The following is a 22,503-nucleotide window of genomic DNA, read 5'->3' as shown; positions in this document are numbered from 1 at the left end:
TGAGTCAGTGCGGGTATGGCCGAAGCTAGAGCTGCGGAATGAGTGGCGGCTGGACGGAGGCCCACTTTTCCCAATGATCCAACTTCGCGTACTAAGATTCCTACTAGGCCGAACGGGGTTAAGATGACTGTTCGGGTCCCGGTTCTTCGCACGGTACTTGGCGCCGCGCGGAACATAAAATTAATTTGGAACTAAACCAACGCAACACTTCTGATTACCAGCCGTTGTGGAAGCGAAATGACCGAGCCTAATTTTCCCAACAGCCAAGAAACCTGCCCTAATAATAAACCTTTTATTTTCAATATTGCACCCGAAATTGAATTCAAAATGGCAACACAGAGTTCGCGCCTTCGGGAAGTCGATTTAGAACTCACGAATAAAACCTTACAAATGTTACGAATCACTACCAATATCCCATAATGGGTGACGTCAAGTACTACATTAACGTAGCTCAAACACAAACCTTTATCGGCTAGTTATTACAAACTTATGTCGAATTCGTTTTTGAACCTGGGTTGGAACTGGATCGGCGGAAAATGTGTAAACAAACAACGTCAAACAAACTTTAGTACAAGCGAAACCGAAGTCGGGTTGGGGTAACGAGCCTGGATAAAACAAAGAGGAGAAACGTCAAAATTGGAACAGTCGATTTAATGTCATCCCCATAGTTCCATTCGAGCAGAAGACCTGTCAAAACGACCAGGATTCGCCACTTTGGTATACTCGAGACACTTTAGGGTTGGGGTTGAAACTGTGATCTGATCCAGTTCCAACCCAGGTTGGAACTGAATCAAAAACGAAAACGACATTAGACTAAGGACTGTTCAATTTATAAAACGGACAACTTTACAAGGCTATAAAAAGAAAACGCGTAGTTCAAATTTAACCATTCTTGTTTCGTTGTTCAGTACCTCATCTTTCATTATAGTAATGATTTTTGAATCGAATAAAAATAGTTTTATTTCATAGAAAATCGGCCAGATGTTAAATGAGGTGAATTTTATGATTGCTGAAAATTGAAAATATATAGAAAATTACTGTTCACATATGGTATATCGTTTTCAATATCAGAAAAGCATGTGCCATGCTGCAGCAGCATGAGTAATAAACATTCTGGCGAAGTTCAAACTCAATTGGATAATTAGTTGTTGAAATATTAAAGTCTCAAGTGAGATTCGATTTTTTGATTAAAATTCAATTGTAAAGCAAAAAAGGCATAAACATATTCAATAAACAATTTTTTTATACATCCAGTCGAAAGTAGGAATAATGTGCTTTCGAATGCAGAAAACTGCTTCCTAATAGCATTGCTGGTTTGGTTACTATGTGCCATTACAGGCACAGCAATCAAAACAGTTTCGTTCTTTGAAGGTTCTTCCAAATAACAATGCAACCTAATGCAAATTGTACATAACAATTATGTTGGAAATAAAAATTTTAACATCCGATTGTTATTAAATAAGGTGTACAATAACATAGGACCAACTTTGTTGAAAATAAATAATACCAAGATTTGCTAGAGTCGAAAATCTGCATAAATGGAGCAAAAAGTATGCGTTTTTTTACTATGATCATCTTTATGGATTAAATTTTTGATGAAGAATGCAATTGAAATAATTTTTTCTTCTGCGTCATTCAGAAAGCAATATTCTTCTACTCTGGACAAATTTTCAGCCGAATCCTTTGTCCTATTGCATCACAGGACTTAAATAAATACTTTTTAATAATTTCTTTGTAAACAAGGCAATTTACTATATCAAGCTGGAGTCTGCTTGGTGCATTATTACTGACCAACTATTGAGCTTTACCTTTAGTAGAATAGTATGAGATTCCAATACATTAAAAACTTCATGAAACTATGCATGTTTTGTATTTGGAAAGTTATGTCGAATTTTGAGAAATGGGTTTTTATTGATGTTTTACGAAAACCGCTTCAGTTACACAATAAAGAACATTTTGCTTATTGTTATATTTTTCCTACATTTGAGAATAGCTATAGAAAGGTATGCAAAAAACTGATAATGTTTTTATTGAAAAATAAAAATGATATCGAACAAGCAAGTTGTCCGTTTTATAAATTGAACAGTCCTTAATACAGCCGTTCCATGCACAATTGACTATTGTTCTATGGCACCTGTTCGCAGGTTCATGTGACAATTGTGCGTATAACGACAGTACAAAGGTGGCAGATCTTACACCGCAACGCACCATAACTAGGCGATCTGCCCACGTTACGGGAAGGAGGATTTCTTGAGGAAACTTTGAAGAAATTAACTAATGAATCCTTGAAGAAATTCCTGGAAAAAATCCTGGAGAAATTCCTAGAAGAATTTATGGAAAAGTTCCGAGAGACTTCCCTTAAGGATTCGCGGGAGGAATTCTGACAGAAAATCCTAGAGGATGTTCTGCAGGAATTTCTGGAGGAATTTCCGAAGGAATTCCTGGAGGAATTTCTGGAGTTCGTCCTCTAGAAATTTATGGAGGAATTTTAGAAGGACTTTCTGAAGAAATTTCCTGGATCATTCTCTGAAGGAATCCATGGAAGACTCCCTGGGGGAATTTCTTGAGAAATTCCAGGAGGAATTCATGTAAAACATCCGTGGGGACTTCCATGTTCCAAGTTTCCAATCGTAGTTATTTTTTCGTCGCGTGGGTCTTTGCCGATTGTATCGAGTCGTATTTTCTCCTATGTTATTCGCAATGGAGATCTTACGGGTGGCTTATTGGGCCTACGCTATCACTCCTGTCTCGTTGGAGGGACATCGTGCCAATTCTGTTTAGCGTCCCCTGTTTAGCGTAGCCAGTTCTGGTAGCGTCAACACTTGGACGACTGGATATTGTGGCGTACTATTGTTGATTGTGTGTCGTCCTAATATGTAAACAAAAGTACATCCATCAACACCACTCCTACCGAACCGCACCATTCGAAACGCCACCGTGCGACGAGTGAATGAGTGAGAAGTTGATTGAGTTTTCGGCGTCGGGCTCGCCACCTCACGATGATGGAGTGGAAGACAGCCCACCCCGACGCAAACAATCCGGTCGGTCATGATAGGACGGAACTCTTTGGTCACGGGAGGCCCTCGGCCAGTCAGTGCATCCGATTTAGTCGCATTGTCAAGGTCTCACCGTTCGGAGACCTCGTGCTGGTCCGTGCGTGCATATTGGCGTCGTAGTGCGGATTGTTCCGAAAGCGAAGGGCTGATTCAATTACGGTAATCGGTTCCAGGCGAGCCCTCGTGAAGATTAGGGTTGATGACGACATGTGAGGGAGCAGTGTTGGTTCGACTTCATCATTACAGCAGGCGTGGAAAAGTGTGATCGTGTTTTCGTCGCCTACTTAGGCATGGTATACTACATTGGTTAGGGCGATTGGAAGGTGATTTCGTTCGATTTGCAAACCACCGAATCGAATAGCGGCGGCAGCTCTGGAAGTGTGACGGAACACCGTGGTCGCAGAGACAGAGACGTTGATTGTGAAAATTCGATTTTTTTGTACTTGTCAATTTACATAATATTTAGGTGGGTGCGCGCGCAACTCCGCGTGGATTGCGATAACAATGGCGGGTGGGAAATAAGTGAAATTTCACCCTTTGGTCGCGAGTCAAGTGAAGCGTGAAGAAACAGCCGATCTCAATGAACCGCCAAGTGACGGTAGAGGTGCTAACAAACGGTGTGGCTGAGGAAATTTTTGCGAAACAAATTTGGTGTTGGTGCAAAATGCAGTGACATTTGGAGATCGCGGTGAGGTGAGGAATTGATGAAATCGAGTGTTGTTTGTGCGCTGGATATTGTATCTAGAAAGAAATTTCTTGAATGCGCTCATATCTCGATGAAACTATATCATTTTTGCTCATTTAACCCCCATAATTTCACAAGACCGAAGTTTTTAGTTTTCAGAGTTATTTAAAAACTATCTACCTATTAAATTTGTCAAATATATGATTAGACTTTGATGTTGCCCAAGGGATACAAAGTTAACTACCGTCGTTGGGGGTGTCAATAGATCAGCGGGGCGAGATTGCGCCATTATCTGAAATATCTCATCAAATGTTGCGAATATCGAATCAAAGATGTGATGGTGTCATCCTCGTAGTTTCCAGTAGTTCCTATAAAAAAAATGTATTTCTAGAGTAATTTGTTGGTTTTTGATAAATCATCCTAAAAGCTTGAAAATAATGCCTTATTAAAATTCCACTTTTAAGGCTCTGTGAAAAATCACACTTATAAGTGGATTGATACTTTTTAGAATCTCAAACTCAAATTTATCATATGCTATATAATTGGTAAGTAGTATCAACTATGACCAGAACTTTTATTAACTTGCTTTGTCGTCATTGCGAAATAAATTCGGTTCCCTTGACTCATTGCCATCTCTTCGAAGGGTTAGTTTTTACACACCTGTAGTTTTAAAGAAAATTGGCGAACTCCAAATCGTTTTCATCATTTGTGCATGCATTACCAAAGATCATATCGTATTGGTCAAAGGGCTTCTTCTTGCAAAGAAGCAAAAGTTATTGAACAATGAATGTGGAAGTTTGTATTTTTTACCCGTTCCCAACCCCAACGACGGTTTTTATAATCTACTAACTACCAAAATATGTAAATTTTACATATTGTTAGTACGGTGCGTGTGCCAGTTATCGCGCTACCTAAAGAAAACAAAAATAAGAAGAAGACCAACAATTATCGTCGATATGTCACAAAATAGACGAAATTAAATAGCAGTATTTGAATTTTGTCGAGACTGAAAAAGCCATTTTCAAGTTAAGATATTTCAAAAGACTGATTAGTTCTCATATTTTACTCATATGTTATGGGATTAGCCTAAGCTGGTACACTATGGCCAAATAGGGTGTAAGAAAGAAGAAATTTTAAGGAAAGTCATTTATTTCTATCATCAAATTATCAACGTGAAGTTCTATCACGCCGAGGACCTGGGATCGAATTCCACTCCCGACATACTCACATAATGTGAGTTCTTCCATCGGAAGGGAAGTAAAGCGTGGGTCCCGAGATGTTACACAGTTACACAGCCTACACAATTAAAATAAAAATGTAAAATTAAGTTTATTTTCATGCACATAATTGAAGCACGAAAATAAACCCAATAATACACAGTATTTTAAATTCATACGAATTGAAAACCGTTGAAAACAAAGAATCGACGTGTAAATTTAAGCGTCGTTGAATTTTACTAAGATCAAACCAAGCGCCGCTTTTAATGACTTCGTTCCATTTCCGACTGTTCCTTTGGTTTGGATGCTTTCCTTGTTTCGCCGATGGTGCCAAATAATAAACATAAATCGAATCATGACAAAGATCATTACACCTGATTTATTTCTGGAAAAGTAATTTTGTCACTATAACACAATTTCTTTTTATTCATTGTATATTTTATGCTGTTTCTGACTGCGATCTCAATGTTTTGTGCTACTGAAGCGGTGGACGACGACAAGGATGGGAGTAATCAAATAGAGTGCGACCTGCTGGAAATAAATATGTACACGGGATCCTTATTAGCTTAGGATCGCAGCAATGAAGTTCGTTAAGCACATTCGACAAGAGCCACTCAAATTACACTTACCTGCAGATCAGCGGATGAAAAAATCCAAATATCGAAGCGGAGAAATACAATTTTATCAAAAATCTGAACCCGTTTTCCGACATGCAGTCCTTTTGCCGGCCATATTTTCTTCCTGTAGCAAACGTTTTCTATGGGTTTACACGTTGGTTGACATTTGTAACTTTATACAATGAAAAATAAACACAAATACATGCATTTTTGTGAATAGTGTTGAGTTTTCCATGTTTTTTCATGTTCCGACTATGTGCATTGATTTAAACTCAATTTTAAATCAAATTTGTGTTTCAATTAATGTAAATCCACATCCAGCATGATTTACATGCCGTTTTAATTTATAAAGTTTTTCCTGTGTAGGGTAAATCTCGTTAATACAGACAAAAAAAAAAGTGAAGTACGAATGAGTTCAATCATCTTTTCTGAACAAGATCCTTTGTTCATAATATTTTTCTTGTTGATTTGCATCGTCAAAGGTTGAAATTCAACAATGGCGAATTTTTGGTACTATAACCATTATTGGTACTGAGCCTATGAATTAGAAAGTCAAACTTGCAAGATCTATTAGTTTTGAATATGAACTACTACGTAAAGTGGAGAAAAGCCATAGCCACGATTGAAATAGCGTTCGTGAGAGAAGTTGTTAATTACTGAATTTTGAATTTTTGAATTTTGATAGTTCCGAAGATTCTGGAAGCAGTCACATGGGGATGTTAAAACTTTAAGGGTATATATATACCGTTCCAGAAGCAATTCCTACACATAGCGAGAAAATAATGATTTTTTAACAAAAAACTATTTTTATATTATTGTTTTTTTTTTTAATTTTCAGTAGGTATATTCTTTGATACATGTAACGAATTTATAAATTAAAACAAATTTTTATATTTATAATGTTCATTACAAAAAATCTACTTTTCAAATCTTTGCACAAACCACTTGTGAAAACATGTTTCTTAAGATACTTGATTGATGTTTTTTTTTTGAAAATAACGTTTTGCCCATGCTTATGGGCACTTCAAAATTTTGAGAAAACCTGAAAATTCAGCTTTTTTTATTTTTTAAGCAATAAGTCTATAGATTTTTTTTTTGCATTTTTCAAACATGTTCCTACAACCAAAGAAATATTTCACTCTACGCACAATGAAGCTTACGCATTGCTTTTACTTATACATAAATTTAATTGTAGTTTAAAACATGCCCTAGTATAATTTTTGCGACTTGTTTCGGCTATTGTAAAAATAAGTTTTTGGAAAACATAATTTTTGAATATGAATGGGGTTTTCAGGTCCGAAAGTTTATATTTGAAACTAAAGCTATTGATTGTCTGATGCATATGTATATTCACATTCATGAATATATATTTTAAAAATTTTATCTGCTGTAATTTTCTACAGAAGAAAAATTGTTAAATATGGTTTTTGAAAAATAGTGCAATTTGTGCAAAACGTTTTTAAGGTACCTGTAAGGAATGTTCCGCCACTTACAAACCAAGGATCAAATGTAACTTTTGATAGCCGTTATTTGACTCTAATATATTAGAGCAGGATATGTGTGAAAATGGAGTTTGTTCTTGAAAATGGCGGCATTGCAAAGTTGTGCTTATAATTTCTGGAACGGTCTGTATAGACGAAGCAGTTCAAATTCTTTCCTTTTCCTTGGACATAGGATATCACACATGATGATGTAGATATCCAGCGTTATTAAAGAATGTACACAGCAAAAAGTAGTTATCGAAAATGCCCTACACATTACTTATTCGAATATGTTTATATGAATAAGTACAAATGTGTTTGTGCAACGATAATTATATGGTTTGGCCATACTCGTTCACGTTGCAAAAAATGGCGGTCAAGAACGCGTACGCAAACTAATTTTACACAAAACAATAAGAAATTAATTCGGATATGCCACACGGCTATATTGTTTAGATGTTGAATATCGCAAAATTGAGGCTAGTGTTTCATACATACATCGTGGCAAAACCTAATATATGGCTCGTCACACTTTCACATACTGCTCCTCCTCCCTAAAATACTACGTCATTTATGGACGGTCCCTAATCGGCGAGATTCAGCTGTACATTACTAGGATCCACCGACAGGAGGAGAAAATTGGACAACGGTTCAACACACGCCGACTGGAAGAAGCTGTAGTGAAAAAGTCCTTAGTCGAGGAGCAAGAGAATCGTGCTGGATATTCCGGGAGGTGGAAGCGTAGAAGATCAATGGAGCGCCATCAAAAACGTCTTCATCGCCACCTGCGAGAACAATTTGAGTGAGCTACGCACCTGGAGAAGCCCGTCGCCGTCGGCGCTATTCGGCTCTCGAGAAGGAAGTGAAACGCTCATATAGACGGGACAAAAGAGCGTGGACAGATTTCCTAGCCGGCGAAGACGAGAAAGCCGCAAACAACGGCGACATCCGTCTACTTTACGATGTTTCACGTCGCCTTAGTGGGACAAGGAAGAATGCTTTCAAGGGCATTGTTGAAAGGCTTCTTAATAAAGGTACCCAAAAAGGGTGACCTGGCTGATGCGGGGCATCATGTTACTGTGTGTCGATCTCAAAGTCCTCTGCAAAGTAATCCTTAACCAGATACAGGAGAAGATTGACGCAACTCTCCGACGCCAGTAGACAAGATTCCGTGCCGGACGATCCTGTGTGGACCATATTGTCACGCTCCCTATTATCCAGCAGAGGCAGTCCCGGAGGCTCATGGTGGTGCAGCCTCAACAACGAAATAAGTAAGTAAGGTACCCCGGGGCAAGTGAGAATCGGGGGCAAGTGAGACCTATAGCTAGTATTTTTTTATTCTTTATTTTTAAGACTAACATTCTTCATGGAAAATATAGGTATCACACCTACGGATACTTTGGATACAAAAAAATGTTATTGTTTCAACCATAAAGATACCATATACGTTATTGTTGTTCATATGTAATTTTCAATTCACTAGGTAAGATTGACGTGCTCTACAACATTCGTCGTTTAAAAATAGATTTGTTATTCTACAAATACTTTTTTGGTTTCAGGATAGTATTTGGAGTTCATGCAAATGATTTCAAGCAAAAAACCTGTATTTTATTTTTATTTATTACCTTTAGTTTACTGCTCTCACTTGCCCCAGTGCATTTGGCTATCTGGGGCAAGTGGGACCTATGAGAATAAACAAAGACAATTTTATGGGTTCATCTCGCCTTGTCCAACCTAAGATGAAATTAGCACGAAGGTCAATAAAAATTGACGCGTTAAGTAATCTACTGTTGAATTATACTTTATTACCTCTATTTAGATGATGAAATTCTTGTTAAAAATGGTAAAACCTTGGGTAAAACAAAGAAAAAATCAAAAGCTAGTATTTTTTATGTTTTTTTTTAATATCTTCCATTTTTTCACTTAATGCTGCATAATGCATTCTTCTGAGAATTCGGGAACCGTCCATAACAAATTAAAATAGGGAAATGGCCTTTTCAAAATTCATGATTAAAAAAAACATTATTTAATGATCGTAAGATTATGTAAGAAAGAAGATATTTCTGAAAATCTCGAAACCCCAGATTTATTATTGGTGAGAATCATTAACTATATAATATAGAGACCAAGTTTCGAAATCTTTTGTCTCTTCACTTTACGGCGCTTTTTGTATAAAAAAAATCAATTTATTTTGCATGAGCTGCTAGAGTTGATTCAATTACCCCCAGCGATTTGTTATGCGTTACGTAATTTATGCATGATACCATAAACCTCTTCTTATTTTAATCTCTAAACATAGTCATTCATATAAGAGATTTATGATTTATATTACCTTATTTGTTGCAACTTATATTAAGCCCTTTGAACAAAAACTCTGAATAGGTCCCACTTGCCCCGTGAAACGCAGTAAATGAAGATCTGCTACACTTTTCATTATATGCACAATATATGGAATGTAAAAAATTTGAAACAGTTTTAATGCACGTTAATAAGTACAAATATACCAACACCGTCTTTTGGGTCCATTGGAATTATTAAAGAATTTGTGTTCTGAAACTTTTGGCATGACAAAACCAAATTAGCGTTTTTTTGGGTCCCACTTGCCCCGGGGTACCTTAAGTCAACAGAAATTTAACCTGGCCACAAGTCAAGGCGATGGCTGGCAATCGTCCAGGATGGAGATCTTTCACTTCGGCCCTCTGCCCCACCGTGGGTGCTCAGGACTGAAAGTAAGTAAGTAGTAATCCAGCGAGAAACTTTGGATGCATATCGAGAATACATCTGGAAGAAACCCTAGGGGGGAGTTTGGTATTCGAGCTGAAACACCCTGAAAACTCTTGCATAAATCATGGGAAGAACTCCGGTGGAAATCTCCAAAAGCAACTCTCAGAAATCCTGAAGGAACACCGAAACAATCTAGGAAGGAACTATTTATGGAAGCAAATATGTAAAAAACTTCTAGATGGAATATTGTGAGAACCTTAGGAAGTAAGAACTCGCGAGAAGTGAAATTTACTGGATAAAAAGTCTTGAGCACCCTTGAAATTTCTTCTTTATTTTTATTCTTTCTTATGAGTAGTCACTTTTCTATCTGTGTTTTATAAAAATATGATAAACAAACAAATATCGCGTAACTGAAAATGGTCAAATATTTTTCAGACTAACAAATTTCTGCTCCTTGATGGGCTTGGCTGTCTAGTGGCTACCGCTTCTGATTCATATGCAGAATGTCCTAGGTTCAATCCCTGGCCCGTCCCTTTCCTCCTCTCCTCTCTTCTTCTTGGCGTAACGTCCTCACTGGGACAAAGCCTGCTTCTCAGCTTAGTGTTCAATGAGCACTTCCACAGTTTTTAACTGAAAGCTTCCTCTGCCAATGACCATTTTGCATGTGTATATCGTGTGGCAGGCACGAAGATACTCTATGCCCAAGGAAGTCAAGGAAATTTCCTTTACGAAAAGATCCTGGACCGACCGGGAATCGAACCCGTCACCCTCAGCATGGTCATGCTGAATACCCGTGCGTTTACCGCCTCGGCTATATGGGCCCTGTATTCTCCGTCCCTTTCCTTCCACTTTATATCTTTCTATCCATTTTCTCTATACTATTCTCTTTATATATAAATACGTATATATATATATATATATATATATATATATATATATATATATATATATATATATATATATATATATATATATATATATATATATATATATATATATATATATATATATATATATATATATATATATATATATATATATATATATATATATATATATATGTTCATAGGCATCGCTAGCACCAGAAAAGATTGAAAAGCCGTTCCTCTTGCTTCCAACTTTCACAGCACAGACAGTGTCAATCTACAGATAACGCCTACAAGTTATGCATGCAAGCGAACTGTGCCGCTTTAGCTTCATAGTAATAATCACACCAATCTATCAACTAACGCCTGGCATTCACGCAGCAATGCGTGAACCCTCTTTCAATTATATCCCACCAACACTCCGACATCCGCATGAGTTTGTGCAGACGCAGAGGTATATTCGGTCTGATGCGGATACAAACAATTACATTCATCACTTCCTTCCCCTTCCCCACATTGACAGGCAATCTGAAGTGGCAGGCGCCATTGTCGCCTATAAACATAGAAGACCTCCAACGCTCATCATCATCACACACTGAAGATGCCTGCCAGTGCCCGGCAGATAATATCATTGATTCCTTTAGTGGGTGTAGCTGGTCTGGCGATACTAGAGTAGCATTTACGGGCGGTCAATCAAGCTAAAGCAAGCCTAAACTCAAATTTCTGCTCCTTTAGCGCAAAACCCAATCCTTATTTTTTAACCATCTTTTCAAAATGCTGAAAGGCTCTCTCTCTTTTCTTGGCATAACGTTTCAACTAGAATATAGCCTGCTCCTCAACATGTGTGCTATGCGCACTTCTACAGTTATTAACTGAGAGCTTCCTCTGCCAATATGGAAAAATGTAAAATTCGCTTCTTCTTTCCAGAGATGCCCCTAAGGACTTCTTCTGGAATACTTGCTGGAATTGCTGCCGAGATTCTTCCAGGTATTTCTTTAGTTTCTCCTGGGATTTCCCTAGAAATTCTTTCCTAAGATTCCACCTGAAATCCCCTTGGGATTCATCCAAAAATTGCTTTTGGAAATCCTTCGGGAATTCTTCATGGTATTTCTCCATAAATTGTTGCTGCGATCCCTCCAGGAACTTCTGCTGGGATTCTTCCTGGAAGTCATGATGTTGTTGGTGTTAGTTCCTCCAGGAATTATTCTGAAGACCTGTATAAGAAACCTTTGAAATATGTCTCTATGAATTTTACAGGCATTCCTCCTGTAATACCTCCAGGATGTTTTTGTTGAGATTCCTCCAGAAATTCTTACTGGTTTTGCTAGGAATTTCTACAGCAACTCCACTAGGGATTCACCCAGAGATTTATAAAGGCATTTTCCAATAACTGACGACGGGGAATTCATCCGGGAATTTATTCGGGAACCATTCTAGGGATTATTAATAAAAAAAATCTCAATGGGTGCCTTAAGTTATTTCTCCAGGAAATTCCTCTACAGACTTCTCCAGGATTATTCTCCTTTGTTATGCCTTCCGGAATATCCTTTCAGGAATTTCTCTAAGGATTTCTTCAAGAATTCTTCAAGAAATTCTTGCTGGGAATACTAGAATGCCGCAAGCGCAATTTCTGCTGGGATTCCTCCATGAAATATTCCAGATATTCTCCCAGAACTTTCTTCAGAAATTCCTCCGTGGATTTCTTTTCAGTAGACTGATCCTTTCAGAAAATGATCAAGGAATTTAACCGGAAGCTCCAGTATAAGTTTCTTAGAAACTACTTACGAAACTATCCTTCAGGAATTTCTGCATGGTTTCGTCCTCTAATTCCTCGGGTAATTTCTTCGGAAATTCCTCCAGAAACTTCCAGGATTTTTTTTAGAGGTTTCTCTCTGAATTATTCCGTAGAGATTCCTACAAAGATTTGTCCTTCATGAATTTCTGTAGCGATTTTGGGAAATATGGTGTTGTGGTAAGCGTGCATTTCCATTTCTGGCGTAATCACTCCCTGTGTTAAATGCAGTGGATGTTTTTGGCATAGAACGCTTTTGAAATTAAAACGAAAATGCAGCGGAAACGGAGCCCGTTTAGGCAGTATGAGTATGTTTCGACGACGGGAGACTAAGCGAGTGGTCTGAACGAGTTAACATTCGATATGGTTTGAAGAGCATTCTTAGTCTATTGGATGTTGCAATCAAAGCAAATAGAAAACCAGCTGAATAGTTGTATCTGATGAGTTCGTTCCTTGCGGTTCCCTTTTATTTTTGATCATGGCAAACATATACTTTGAGATTTCGGAAGGCGCAGCCTAAGGAAGCTTAATGCACTGGTTTTCGGGCAAATGTACGTGGGGTGGCCAGGTTGTTGTCATGAGATAACAATCATGTTGTATTACGACGGTCTCCAGTGAATTAAGTAGTATGATCCGGTATGACTCTGCCTGCAGACATAGGGAATCTTTGCACTGATGGTGAGTACCAACGCAACGGTACCAACACAATTATCATCATCAAAAAACATTTCTTGTACTGAAGCACTGAATATTTACTTGAAACATCGCCTTTTTCTATGCCCTCTGCTAAGTAAACAAACTACATAGGGTAAAAGCTTCAGTTTTGGCCAGTCCGGAGTTTTGGCCATAGTGCTGTATTGAGCCTGTTGCGATCTAAATCGGAGTAAAATTTATTTTTTATTAGTAGATTCTGATACAATATGATGATTACAGCTATGAAAACCACACATTTTGATTAAAAACTGGAAGAAAAAATTATATTTCCTTAAAAAATCAGCTCCCATATATGTATCTATTTTGGCCAGGGTGCTTCTAATTTGGCCACTCCCATAAGAAATACACGTGATTGGCCAAAATAGAAACCAAACTTAAGAATATGGCCAAAACTGCGGCTGTGCTTCTATTTTGGCCAGTGCCACTTTAAGTACAAAAATCATGTATTGGCATGATTTCTGCATTTTTCCTCCAAAATATAGATTGAAACCTTTCATTTGACACATTGGTTGTTTTCATAGGATTATTGGTTATTATTATAAAAATGATTTCCCTTAGACTGGCCAAAACCGGTGCCCGCACCCTCATTGTTTGGACATGTGTTCATAAATAGACAATTAATACAATTGCAATCCTGAAGAAAATGTGGAAAATTCTTACACCACTTACTTCAAAATCTCATCGGTTATCCACATGCAGTCAAGCGCCCTGGGGTGCATTATTGCAAGACCAAAAAAAAAAACATGATGCTGTGTAACTTTGTAACTCCCACCATGATCCCCTGCCTACCAAATACCGGCCCAGACCGGACCGAACGGGTACCGAGAGCCAAAGTCGCGCCGCCAGTTTCGATAGAGGCACTTTACAGTTCGCAGTCGCAGCGCGCAGCGTGGATTGTGACGGAAGCAGGCAAATGACAACAACCGAAAGTGTTGTGCTTCGTACTAGTGTGTAGAGAGCCAAAACGGCCGAGCCAACAACAACTGGAACAAGTTTTTTTTGTGAAAGGAAGATAAAAAGCGAAGAACCCAAAATTTTGGATGAAGCTGGTGTGGTGATGACCTAATTAGTGAAAGGTTTCTGGTTGTGTGTCACTGCTGAGAGGGAATGTTTCTGTTTTGCTTCGGTTACTCTTTCGGGTTGTGGTGAACTTAAGGTGAAGAAACAGGTGTTGTTTTTGGTGTGTGATGGGACGACACTAAAGGATGCCAGTGAAAGAGATTGCTGTAGCAAATGGTTTGTTTGTTCAATGGTGTTAATTTCAACAACTCACTGTGGTTATTTTCGTATATGTAAATGCTAGGTTAACCCACACTTACATGAAAAACAAAAAAAATGCTCTTAAATCAGTTGCTTCGGAATCCCAAAAGCTACGTTCAAATTTGAACGATATCGGCAGAGCCGTAGCGTGCGGTTGGCCAGGTTGGCCCAAGGCCAAGGGCGCCAGCCTCAGAGGGGCGCCGAAAGAACATAAAGCTTGAAGGAGACAAGAGAATGCTATTGTTTTATTGAATGTTATCATGATTTCATCATTAACAATATTTGAGATTGATCATAAGCTTTTACATTCTCCCGTATTCTTCAAAAAGTCTGATTTCTCTAGATAATTTATGTTTCCTGGGAATTTAGATACTTTTTTGTTTTGAGAAGCTATTTGCATTTTTTTTTATTGAGCAAAACATAATCAATAAGCTTTCGGCAGTTTAGTGAAAGTTTCTTTCTGTAAATTCCAAAATCAATTCGCACTGGGAAAGGTCTTCACACAGAGAGTTGTGGTTACGTTTGTGGTCTTGAGGTTACGTTCAAGGATTTTCTTCGCATTTACTGGAAGTATTTAAAATGAAAAAAAAATCAGACGAAGCTCTTTTAGTTCATACAACTGTTATTTAAAGTTAATGTTTGTTTGCGCTTAATCTCTTGCAAATCTTGCAGAATTTTTTACGTCGTTTTCACCCAAAAAAATACCATTGAGTTTTTTTATTCATATTCCTCCTATTAAAATTTTATATTCCAAAAATTACTTCATCAATTCAACCAAACATTCCTTCAGAATTTTTTGCTAGGTTCTTTATAATTCTACAATTCTTTACGAATTCCTCTAAAAAGCAGGGTTGTTACAACAGCGCGGATTTCGCGAATTTCGCGGATTTCGCGATTTTCGCGGATTTGGCGCGGATTTACCCATGGAATTTGGCCCTCGCGCGGATTTGGCGCGGATTTGTTTTTTTGTAGTGTGTATAGCGATATAATTGAAAGATTATCGACACTTGATAATAAAATTATGAAATGTGTTTGTATAAATTGCCAGGTTTGGATGTTCAAATGCATTTAGCACCACTGGTACATAGTCGATATATTTCAAAAATATGTTAAACTAGCTGTCTCCGGCAAACTTTGCCATGCCTACTGCGTTTTTTAACGTTTCAAGTCCAAGTCATAAAGCCGACGCGAATCGGACGTTTCGTTCACGAGTTATGCGTAGTCCTACGTATGCCATTGCATTTATACATACAGTGTCGGACAAAACAATAAGACCACCTGTCATTTTTTATACAAAATGGCCAAGTTTGACGATATAGTACTCGATTTTTAGTGAGCCGATTTGGTTGAAATTCTGGCAACCGACATGAATTTTCGGGAATTTTGATTTGTATTGAATTGATTGAGTTCTGTTCACTACAATAGGACCACTTTCAAGTTGCCTTTACCAAAGGATATATCAGAGTATCTGATGTTCGATGATTGATAGTACTATAATTAAGGATGTCATTTAAATTTGGGGACATTTTTATAGAATTGACCACAAATAATCATCATAAAAATCTGGTATTATTGTACATCTGTAACTTTGTAACTTCAAGTAGTGAACAGAACTCAATCAATTCAATACAAATCATAATTCCCGTAAATTCGTGTCGGTTGCCAAAATTTCAGCCAAATCGGCTAACTAAAAACCGTCAAACTTGGTCATCTATATCTATATATATAAAAATGCAGTGGCATACGTGGGACCGCGCATAACTTGCGAACGGAAGGTCAGATTTTGGTCGTCTTAGTTTTATTCTGTTAGTTTTCACCCAAGTAAGGTTTATGAGGCATAAAACATGAAAAAATTGATAGTTTTTATAAATCGATCTTCCATACCGGGGACCGGAGATTTGGTCTTGGCTAGAAACTTAAAACGTCAAAAAACACAGTAGGCAAGACGAAGTTTACCGGGTACAGCTAGTTTTGTATGAAATAGAACCGGTGGGCTTATTGTTTTGTCCGACACTGTATAAATTCTGACACCAAATTTTTATGATGGATATTTGTGGTCAATTTTTTAAAAAAAGTTCCCAAGTTTAAGTGGCATCCTTAATTTTAGTACTTATTTATCAATCATCAAGTATCAGATACTCTCATATATCATTTGATAATGGATATCTGAAAGTGGTTCTATTATTTAGTCGTTGCGTATATCTGTAATTTTTGATGTAGTGAGCAAGTAACTCCATGGCGACTGTCAAAATTTCAGCCAAATCGGTTCACTAGAAACCGAGCATAACATCGTCAAATTTGGCCATTTTGTATGAAAAAATGGCTGGTGGTCTTTTTGTTTTTTTTTTCGACACTGTACTGCCGTGAATCGCAAGTCAGTCCCATATGCATTTTGAGCAAAAATGATTTAATGGCCGTTTTCGATCTTTCTTCGGGTGATCTTTCAGCTGCGTGAATAAAAATATATAGTTTGTTCAGTAAAATTGAAAAACAACACCAAGTCAGATTGTCCCATAATGAAATGTAATCGCAAGTCAGTCCCATTACGAACTAGTGTATCCTTCAGTACAAAACCTAACACTGTTTTAGCAAGTTTTATTTTTTTCACTTTTACGTTTTCATGTTTGAAGCAATGTGTGAAAGTTTCACGATGTTCGCAGAAGTTTTCAATTTATGGCGATTTTTTTAAAGTTTTACATAGAAATCGAAATTGAAAACTTCAGAGTCCATTTTCTCAATGCCTACTTTTTAAAGATGGGACTGACTTGCGATTCACGGCTGTGTAGATGACAGTTAGGTCGAACAAAAAAAAAATACAAAGCAAGCGGAACTTTGTGACTGGTTTCTGTTTTCTCATCCTTCTTTGGGCGGATTTTGGAGCGGACGAATGTGCTTGAGAAGGCGCTGTGTGCTAGTGATGCATTTAGAGCAAGTTTTCATTTTGGTTTACTACATTTTTTTACGATATTCATCAGCTCTTCAAAATATTTTTCTGAAGAATTTGTGCAACAATTCTAGACTAACATTTGAAAAGGGCGGAACAACCATTGCAAATTCTCACTAGTTCCGTCCCTCCTAGGCGTATTTCAATATTTTTATGCAAACTTTTCCCGTTAACAGATAGAGGGGAGTCAGATCTATCTGTTACTGGTAAAAGATTTTATGAATAATGGGGGGTAAGCCTAGGAGGGACGGGAGAAGCAGAAATTTGAAATGGCTGTTACGCCCTTTTCAAATGTTGGTCTAGAATTCCTCCAATATTTCAATTACGGGTATGTTATGTATCTAAATTCAACTGTCAAAGAACACAAGTCTCTCAAAAACAATCGAATTTGTTTCCAGGAATTCCATTCATCAGAAACCGAAAGACTAGTTTCGAAAAAATCTGTTCGAATCACCGGTACAAATTTAAAAGTCACCTGCTATATATTTTTAAAAGAGATTTCTAGATAAATACCTAGTTTATCTCGAGAAAAATCAGTTGATGGGAATCCTAGAGAAATTTTTTTAAAAAGGCATATACATAAATCATTGCAAGAGTTGTTACTGAAAACTTTAGCGACAAATTTTGGGGAATCTCTGCAGGCATTCCTGGATATATTACTGCAGGAATTGTTGGAGAAACTCCTAATAAATCATGGAAAACCCAGTAAGAATTTCTGTGGACTCCAGCAAGTAAACTTTTTTCCACATTGTCCTTCTAAGATTTTCCCAGTGATTAATCATTGTAAGGGATGTTTTCCAGGTATTCCCCTGGGAAAATTCCTCACTGAAGATTCATTCAAGAATTGCTAAGGCATTACTCAAAAAAATCGAAGGGATCTTTTATAAGAATTCTTTATGAGGATACTCCCAAAATCAAATTCCCTAATTGGTTTTAATTTTTTTTCTAAAAAATTTGTATTCGGGTACTGTCTCCAAAAATGTTCATAAATACTTAAAGAAAGTCTCCATGTTCAGTTTATTTCAAAGATTTTTTTCCAGAAATATATTTATTTCAGTTCCCTTTTAAGTTTCTCCAGGTTTTTTTTTATTTTTTTCCCACGAATCCAGTTCCTAGTTCTGGGCATGTTTCTCCTGAGATTTTGTCTAACAAATTCTTATAAAAAATTGACTAAACAATATTTAAGGGATGTTTTTGGCAAAAAAAATCGGGAGTTTTGCAGAAATGTCTTCAATTTCAAGCAGAAAGATTACAATAATCGAGATGAGTTGCATTGATTTACAAATCAAAATTTCATTCATCAAGCACTCAACTAAACCATTCCAGTTTAATGGGTTTCTTCAATAACGTAAAGTAAAAAAAAAACACAAATTTATCATCACACTTTCGCAGATTTGCCGCGAATTTGATTCCAGAATCGCGCGGATTTGGCGCGGATTCAAATTTGGCTCGCGCGGATTTGGCGCGGATTTTTTTCCACCCTTCTCGTAACAACCCTGAAAAAGTTCTCAGAAACTCATTCAGGGATCCTTTAAAAATCAAATAAAATTTTTCTGCTGGTTTTTCTTCTCTTGAAATTTCTCAAAGGAATTTTTAAATTCCACCAGAAATTCTTTCAGGGAGGCTTTCACGCAGTTATCTAGGAGTTTATTCAGAAATTAGTCAAAGAATTTGTCCCGATATCTTTCAACGAAATTTATTGAATAATCTTCCACAATTTCTTCAGAATTCATTTAAGGATTAGGTACCTAGGAACTCTTCAATAGATTTTCTCAGTAAGTCCGCCATTAGTTCCTATGGAAAACTCTGCAGAGATTTCGTTAGAAATCCAAAGAATTCCTTCAGAAATTCTTCCAGGGATTTTTTTTAGAAAATCTTCCACGGCTTTCTTTAGAAATTCGGCTTTTCGAAGTTTTCTTCTGAAAGACATCTATAGATTTCTTTAAAAACAAGAAATCTATCACATCGCTTAGAAACTCTTCCGTTTCGAAATTGTTCCATGCTTACTAAGGATTGCTTCATATATTTCTGCTAGAATTTCGAGAAAAGGTTTCTTCGTTTCCTTATAAACTCTTCCAGAAAACCGTAAATTTGGAATTCATCCAGAAATTTCTCCAGATATTCCGTTAGATAATCTGCCTTTGATTCCATCCAAAATGTGTCTTATGGTTTCTTTTGAAAGCCTCCGAAACTTTCTCTAGAGATTTCTCCAAAAAAATACTTAAGAAACTTTTTCAGGGATACCTTTTAAAATTCTTCCAAATTCTTCCAGTTGTTCTTTACAAATTCTTACAGGCACCAGGCATTTCTTCATAAACTGTTCCACGAATTCCTGCAAGAGTATCTTCATGAATTCCATTAGAAATTCTTGCTGAAATTTCCCCATGATTTTCATCCAGTATTTCTCTAGATGTTTTTGTTGAAATTCCTTTAGAGATTCTTGCAAAATTTAATCCAACGATTTCCGCAGGAATTCTTCCAGAGAACAAAAACCTCTGTAGAGATTCCTTCAAGAATTCCTCCATACCCATGGTTTGTCCAATGATTACTGAAAATTTTCTTACAGATCTTCTGAGAAATATTTTGATTTAACTTCAGAAGAAACCTTTGGTATTTTTTTTTGGAAATAGTCATGTAAAACCAATTTTACTAATCGCCGAAAATTGGTAAAATAGTTCGTTTGAGGATTCCTAAAAACCCGTGAAACTCAATTGAGTACAAAACAAACAAAAATTTAAAAAATACTGTAAGATTTCTTGTAGAAAATGATGCATAATTTATTTATATTATGATTCTGAAATATTATTTCTAATTATTGAGCTGATCTTAGTGAGATTCTTAAAATGCAAAATGTGTTTGTACTTATACTTGCATAAGAGAATGAGATTTCGGATTATTTTTGGATGACTCCAATTGATATTATAAGAACATAAAAACAAAATCGAAGGGAATGTTTCTTCGAAACACCTAAATATAACTTTTGGAGAAAACTTGAATAAAAAGAAAAGCTACATATTTAAGCAAATTAACAATGTGTAACTGTCGTGGGGCGCCAACCTGGACGCTTGCCAAAGGCGCCATGGGGCCACGCTACGGCTCTGGATATCGGTTAACTCTAAGAGGACGCTCAACGAGCTCGAAGTATGTATGGGAAAACTTGGCTAAATGTATGCAGAAATCTCGAGTTTTCAATTTTTGTCGCTAGGTGGCGATGTAGGATTTCAATAATAAAAAACCTGCAGTATTCTTGAAGGTGATTATATGCCGAACAATTTTGTTGAAGAGCGCAAAGTGATCGAACGTATGTATTATGTAAAAAAGTTATACCTTAGGTAATGTGTGGCGAAACATTACTGTTGTTTTTAAGTACGTTTCAAGGAATAACATCTATATGAAATCCCAATGCTTCGCCTCACATTACCTGGGGTACGACTTTTTTCATGGGCGTCGGATCACTTTGCGATCTTCGACAAAGTTGTTCGGTATATTGTCACGTACAAGATAACCAAAGGTTTCGATCACTGAACGCCACCTAACGGCAAAAATTTAAAAAAAATAGTCTTACAGATTTTACTCAAATTTTGAATTACTGGGAGTCAAAAACATATGATTCAGGAGGTAAGTCTTAAAGTTTTCCGATTTTTTTTTTTGTTTTTCATATAAGTGTGAGCCTTTTTCATCCATGGCTTATCTTCTGGGTCAATGTGACCCCAGTCTACTTGGAATGACCGCAAATTAAAATAATTTTCGGGATTTGTTTTGTTACTTAATCTTTGTGAAATACAGTCAGGCCTTTTTTTACGCGGTTTTCATTTACGCGGCCGCGTAAATGAAAACTCCATACCAAAAAAAAAATCATCGTCTTATTTTTGTATGATTCGTCGAGAAATGGTGAGACTTTTTTTACGCGGTTTTTTGAATTTTGAACTGAGTTTTATTTTTACGCGGTACGTATCCCCCGCGTAAAAAAAAAAACCTGACTGTATATGTTGTAAGATCTTTACTTTGTAATCTCATTATCTCACAATATAATTTCTTTACGTTATTCAATCAGAGGCTTCACTAAACAGTCTGAACCAATCAACTAATAAAGAAATATTAAAGAAAAACAAATAAAAACAAATCATCAAGACAATTTTTGATTACAGGTCGGACTCGATTATCCGGGGATTCAATTAACCGGGGGCCCGATAATCCGGGTTCGATTATCCGGCAAAAATGGCTCGATTGTCCAGGGAAAATTTTATTTTTACTTTGTTTACAACATTTTAGATTACAATATTTTAAAAAAATTGATAAACATCAAATACAACAGTTGTAAACAAGATTTAGCCTATTTGAAAATTGTTTTTATATTTACACATTTTTCAGCATACATTTCATTTGTAAAAAATATGGTAATAATAATACCAGACAATGTGTTTAAGTACTACAACGTCATGCATGTTAGCTTCTATGTTTAATGAACAGTTTATCATTGAAGAACATCAAAAAGAAAAGAAAAAAGCATGGCTCGATTATCCGTGTGATTCAATTACCCGAGCTGAAATAATTTTGGAGTCACCCGGATAATCGAGTCCGACCTGTATTTCTTTTGCAATTTCAAGAAACATTTCAATAAGCTGATCATCATGGCTTATTCTACTATTCCCGTTAATGGCCCTTACTATTTGTATCTTTTGAAATTGTATCTGAACAAAATGGAATCATATATTTTTCAGCGATGATGACATTAACCCTTTGTTTCAAAAGCTGAATTAGGATATGGGCTACGTTTATGTGTATTTATTCAGTTTTGAATGTTATGTGTTTCGACATAATAATAGCATTGCATAAATAATCTGCTGGGATCCGTGAAGCTCTTGAAATCTCAAATGTCATTTAGGGACACTATACTGCCGTGAATCGCATATCAGTCCCATCTTTGCTGGATTTCCTATGCAAATGGGACATATATGCGATTCACGGCAGTATAAGTATATTCCAGATCAGCCACGTTTACTGGATCAACCTAATGTTTACTATATATTATTATGTACCTTTGGGACATTCAGGGTCGTCCAAACTGGCCTTAAGTTTAGTTCTTGACATTAACATTAGCTATTGCAACAATGAACTGTAACATTACACATCCAACTGTAATCCGT

General features: G+C 36.7%; 1 protein-coding gene across 6 annotated transcripts in view; it reads left to right on the top strand.

The window, feature by feature from the left end:
• Nucleotides 1-3,001: 3,001 nt before the first annotated feature.
• The window catches only part of LOC134285493 (serine proteinase stubble), a 74,894-nt gene continuing 55,392 nt past the window's right edge, over nucleotides 3,002-22,503 (top strand). Inside the window, exon 1 of one of the 6 annotated variants that reach the window (XM_062846320.1) lies at nucleotides 3,002-3,215. The gene's annotated coding sequence lies outside the window, so the exon portion shown is untranslated. Of the gene's footprint in view, nucleotides 3,750-13,928; nucleotides 14,389-22,503 lie in introns of those variants that run through there. The other 5 variants (XM_062846318.1, XM_062846315.1, XM_062846319.1 and 2 more) reach the window with 5 other exon arrangements.

The sequence above is a fragment of the Aedes albopictus genome, chromosome 1 (genome assembly GCF_035046485.1).
Source record: "Aedes albopictus strain Foshan chromosome 1, AalbF5, whole genome shotgun sequence".
In the NCBI taxonomy this organism is placed as follows: Eukaryota; Metazoa; Arthropoda; class Insecta; order Diptera; family Culicidae; genus Aedes; species Aedes albopictus.
The sequence above is the reverse complement of the archived record's forward strand: the minus strand, read 5'-3'. Positions and strand labels throughout refer to the sequence as shown.